We start from the raw sequence: 6,000 nt of genomic DNA, 5'->3' as shown, positions 1-6,000 counted from the left end.
TGCGCAACTTCACTCCCGACGTCCATGGCGAGGTCCATCTTTGCAACCACGACACTATGCAGCGCGATACAGAAGGGCCCAACAACATGGTGAATGCACCGCGCAGGATTGGCATCACGGTTTCTTCACCGATGCTGTCGCACAAGCCTTCAATCAAACAATCGTCGAAGACGTGTTTGGAGATAACCCTGTCAGGCTGAACACCTTAGACACACTGTCCAACGAGTGTAGCAAGATGGAAGCCCCTTGCCGTTTTGGGATGGCTCAATGAGGGGCCGACGCACACCAATGGTGGTCAGGGAAGGCGCCGTAACAGCTGTACGATACGTGACTTCATCCTCCGAGCAACAGTGCAGCCATATCGGCAGCTTGTTGACGAGGCATTCGTCTTCATGAACGACGATTCCAGCCCCATCGCACACATCTTGTGAATGACTTCCTTCAGGGTAACGACATCGCTCGAATTAAGTGGCCAGCATGTTCTCCATACATGAACACTATTGAACATGCCTGGGATAGATTGAAAGGTGCAGTTTATGGACGTCGTGACCCACCAACCACTCTGAGGAATCTACGCCGAATCGCCGTTGAGGAATGGGACAATCTGCACCAACATTGCCTCGATGAACTTGTGGATAGTATGCCACGACGAATACAGGCATGCATCAGTGCAAGAGGACGTGTTGCTGGGTATGAGAGGTACCGGTGAGTACAGCAATCTGTACCACCATTTCTTAAGGTCTCGCTGTATGGTCACACAACACGCAATGTGTGGTTTTCATGAGCAATAAAAAGGGCGAAAATGATGTTTATGTTGATCTATAGTCCAGTTTTCTGTACAGGTTGTGGAATTCTCGGAAAGGGAGTGAAGCAAAACTCTTTTTGGTGTGTGTATAAGTTCAGTAAACTAGGTAAAAAATCAGTAGTGTCATATGTCAATGAGAAACTTGAAACTTTCAGTATAGGGGAGAAGCATGTAGTGGAACTATGACTTCTAAAGAAATAGAGACTACTGCATGATAGGTGTAAAGGAAGTTGTAAGACTATATATACAGAATGAAACGCGTTTCGCTGTCGAAAGAGCAATGGGTGATGTTTCCAATGACATCTGTAGCAGAATCTTGTCAAATGATCTTTCACAAAACCCAAAGGAACTTTGGTTGTATGTAAAAGATGTTAGTGGCTCCAAAGTTAGTGTCCAGTCCCTAACGAATGAGGGTACCAAAGAAAAAGCCGAATTGAATAACTTGGTCTTCTAATGTTCCTATATGGAGCGAAACCCAAGAGAATTCCCCCAATGTAATCCTCGTGCCAGTGAAAATATGACTGAAATTAGTATTAGAGTAAGTAGCACTGAGAAACAGCTGAAATCATTAACATTGAACAACGCTCCAGACCCCGATGGAACCCCTGTCAGATCCTATACCGAATTTGCGTCTGAGTTAGCCCCTCTTCTCACTGTAATCTACCGTAGATCCCTCCAAATAAACCGTGCCCACTTCTTGGAAAAAAGCACAGGTCACGCACATACTAGAAGTGATCTAGAAAACTATGGCCCAGTATCCTTGACGTCGATTTGTTGTAGACTTTTACAACATATTGTGCCCACAGGTACCTCAGACAGAATGATCTACTCAATGCCAACCAGCATGGATTTCGAAAAAATCGATCATGTGACACCTAACTCGCACTTTTCCCACATGACATACTGAAAGCCTTGGATCAAGGCAGTTGGGAAGGTGCAGAATTTCTTGGTTTTCTAAAAGCATTTGACTCAGTACCACACCTATGCTGGTTGTCAGAAGAACGTCCATATGGGGCATCGAGTGCATTTGTCACTGGATTGAGGACCTTTCGGTATGGAGGACGCAGTATCATGTCTTCGATGAAGAATCATCGTGAGACATAGAAATACAAGGGGGGATCAAACAGAAAGGAGCTGGAGTCATAATTACAAAAGCCAGTACGTGTATGTTAGAAGTATTGTCCCTGGCTGTTGATACACTTGTCCCACTGTAACAGAAGGCGGTGAATGTCTGTCTCATAAAATTCCAGGGGCTGCGATGTTAACCAGTTCCGCATGTAGAGCTGGACGTCGTAGTCCGAGGTGTAACGTTCGCCCCTTCTTCTCAGGGTCTCCCTTCTGATTCATTTCCTGCAGCACGGGACGACAGTGAATTTCCAGCGTTACTCACAAACCTTGACCAACCTTCGCCAAGCGATCAAATGAAAACGACCAGGCAATCTCACCTGTGGTGTCATTCTGCTCCACGACAATGCAAAGCCTCATATGGCCAACACAGTCGCGGTGCCTCTGCAGAAATTCAAATGAGAGGTTCACCCTTCGCCACCCTCCGTACTGTATGGATCTCTCTCCCTGTGATTACGACATTTTTGGTCCCCTTAAAAAGGCTCTGAGGGGCAAACGATCCACCTCAGATGACGATGTTCAGCTGTACGTGCGGGACTGATTAACATCGCAGACTCGAGAATTTTATGAGACAGCCATTCACCGCCTTGTGCCACAGTGGGGCAAGTGTCTCAACAGCCAGGGACGATATTTGTAACGCACAGGTGCTGGTTTCTGTAATTATGCCTCCGGCTCGTTTCTTTTTGACTTATGACTTTGGGTGTGTACCATGGAAGCATATTGGGACCCTTGCTGTTCATGTTATGTATTAATGACCTCGCAGACAATATTAATAGCGACCTCAGACCTTTCTGCAGGTGACGCAGTTATCTAGAATGAAGTACTGTCTGAAAGAAGCTAAATATTCAGTCAGCTTTTGATAACATTTCAAAGTGGTGCAAAGATTGGTAACCTACTTTAGATGTTCAACATTGTAAAATTGTGCAATTTACAAAAGGAAAAAAAGACATAGTATCCTGTGACTATAATATCAACGAGTACATGCTGGAATCGGCCAACTCATACTAATACCTGTGTGTAACACATTCTAGGGATATGAAATGGAATGGAATAACATGTTCTCAAGTTTCCAACCGTGTCAATTGCTTAAAACCACACGAGTTTTCGGCAAAGCACTCCTTGGCCATTGTCAAGCGGTATGACTGCCAGTGGGCTGTTGATGCGCCCTTATATACGCTAGCTGCCGGCAGTGACGTCACTGGTGCCCGTGACATCGCCATATATGGGCATGTTTTGAGTCGGCGTTCGATGTGCCCTCTTGAACCGCGCGATCGCTGGATCCCAGGCAGCGCTGAGCTGCAAGCCGCCGCCTCTATTCAGGGTCCTTGCGGTAATGGGTAGCCCGTTGGCTCCAGCTGTTGAAAACCTCTTCATGGAGAATTTTGAGGACATTGCCATAGATACTGCGCCATTGAAGCCGAAGTGTTTCTTTCGATACGGAGACGACACGTTCGTCATTTGGCCACACGGACGCGAGAAACTAGACAAGTTTCTGGAACACCTCAATGGCATCGATAGTAATATCCAGTTAACCATGGAGGTGGAAACAGATAATGCATTGCACTTCCTCGACGTCCTAGTCCACCGTAAACGAAATAGGTGGCTTGGCCACAGCGTCTACAGAAAACCCACCCACACAGACCTGTACCTGCACGCCACCAGCCATCATCATCCAGCACAGAAGCGCACAGTACTACAAACATTGGTGCGTCGTGCAAGAGTAATATCAGACGACGATAACCTGCCCTACCAACTGAGCCACCCACGCAAGGTTTTCAGGAGTAACGCCTACAGCGCCCATCAAGTGAAAGAAGTGATTTCTGGGAAATATCAGAATAAGACCAGCGACGAAGAGCAGGAAAAGAAACTTGCTTTGCTGCCATTCTGTGGCTCTGTGTCGGGCAAGATAAGCCGCCTGTTGAAAAGACCCAAGATCAAATCAATCTTCAGGCCTCCAATGAAAATCCGCAATTACTGAGACCAGTTAAAGACCCAGTAGGTCTCAGAACACCTGGAGTCTAGAAATACCTTGTGGGTGTGGGCAGAAGTGCATCGGACAAACAGTGCGCTCTGTGGAACAACGCAGGAAAGAACATGAGAGGTGTTACAGCCTACGCTATCCAGAGAAATCTGCGTCAGCTGAGCGTGTGTTAGAAAACGGTCACCACATAGAATTTGACGATATCTCTGTCGTGGCTCGCTCTAACGGCTTCTGGGGTAGTCGAATAAAGGAAGCTATTCAAATAAAAATTGCCGCAAAGACCCTGAACAGAGACGGTGGCTTACAGCTCAGCGCTGCGTGGGATGCAGCGATCGCGCGGTTGAAGAGGGCATATCGAACGCCGACTCAAAATATGCCCATATATGGCGATCTCAAGGGCACCAGTGACGTCACAGCCGGCAGCTAGCGTATATAAGGGCGCACCAACAGCCCACTGGCAGTCATACCACTTGACAATGGCCAAGGAGTGCCTGGCCGAAAGCTCGCGTAGTTTTAAGCAATTGACGCGGTTGGAAACTTGAGAACATTTTATTCCATTCCATTTCATATCCCTACAAAGTGTTACACCCAGGTATTAGTATGAGTTGGCCGATTCTGGCATGGACTAGCATTCACACATGAAATGGAATGATCACACAGGCTCAGTCGTATGTAAAGCAGGTGGTAAGACTTCTATTTATTGATAGAATACTGGGGAAGTGGAATCAGTCTACAAAGGAGATTGCATGCAGATCACTCCTGCCACCGATTCTAGGATATTACTCAAGTGTGTGATTTATTTATATCCATTATATCGGATAACCTTTCCGTTGTCTGGGAAAGAAACTGATGCACTCGTCAGAATCTAAGACATAAATTCAGACGAATGCGAGCATATATACATTCCTTTCCACGGTTCGATCTTGTCCTCCGACTCTAACGACCTCAGCGTCGACGAGATGTGTGAACCCAAATTTTCCTGGGCAGCCACGCGGTATGAGGCGCCTTGCACGGTTCGCGCGTCTCCCCTAAGTTGGAGGTTCGAGTCCTCCCTCGGGCATGTGTGTGTGTCTGTGTGTGTGTGTGTGTGTGTGTGTGTGTGTGTGTTGTCCTTGGCGTAAGTTAGTTAGATTAACTTGTAAGCCTATGGACCGATGACCTCAGCATTTGGTCCCATAGCAACTTACCACTTACCTTACCTCCCCGATATTTGGTTTTTCTGTCCCTGCTCCTTCAGCCCCTCACTGTACGTACGCTAATTGCTGACCTCTGAAGTACGCAGTTTCCCAGGCCGTGCAATGTGAGCCTCGCTCCTCTCAAAGCTCGCAGGACGCACAATATGATGATGAATTTCGAAAGAGGCCGACTGACGCATTGGTGTATCGATTACTTGACGTGTTTACTGAGGCGCAACGTGGAATCCGGCAGCCATTTGTCAAGAAAGCTTTCTTAGCTTGAGGGGTGATGTAATCGGAAAGAATAGGTCAGCTTTTGTTATAAATAATGAGCGATTTTATTTTTACTTTTTGTTCGATGTTATGAATGTTTGTACACAAGCAAAGCAATTGAAAAAAAAAACGTAGCGCTTATAACACATAAGTGCTGAATGAACAACTTTAAATCGGTAAACACGGCAGCGACGTCAAACTCTTGTGAACACGCATTCTGCATTTTTCTTTTTTGTCACAGGAAAGCAATGGACATGGATTCTGACTGTGAAAATGCATTAAAACTGTGTTCTGTAACTCTTGGTGTAATTCTTTGTCACGAAAATCAGCCCAAAAGAAGTACCTGTGGTCCAGAATTTTATCCTGTATTGGAGGAGGTCTATACTGAAGACAGACAAGGTTTACAGAATTTTGTCGGAATGACATGTGGGTAGTTTGAAGAACTCGTGGGGCCAGTAGCACCACAAATTCAAAGGAAAGACACAAATTTTAGAGCTGCGCTATCACCAGCAGAACAGCTTCTTGCTATCCTTCGATTTTTTGCAATGTGACAGTCACACATGTTTAATGTACTCTCGTCGAATATCACTGGTCAAGAGCAGTGAAACTGCGTCTAGAGCATGCTGGGTTATCGTGAATTA

This window comes from Schistocerca piceifrons, chromosome 11 (assembly GCF_021461385.2).
Source record: "Schistocerca piceifrons isolate TAMUIC-IGC-003096 chromosome 11, iqSchPice1.1, whole genome shotgun sequence".
Classification (NCBI taxonomy): Eukaryota; Metazoa; Arthropoda; class Insecta; order Orthoptera; family Acrididae; genus Schistocerca; species Schistocerca piceifrons.
The sequence above is the reverse complement of the archived record's forward strand: the minus strand, read 5'-3'. Positions refer to the sequence as shown.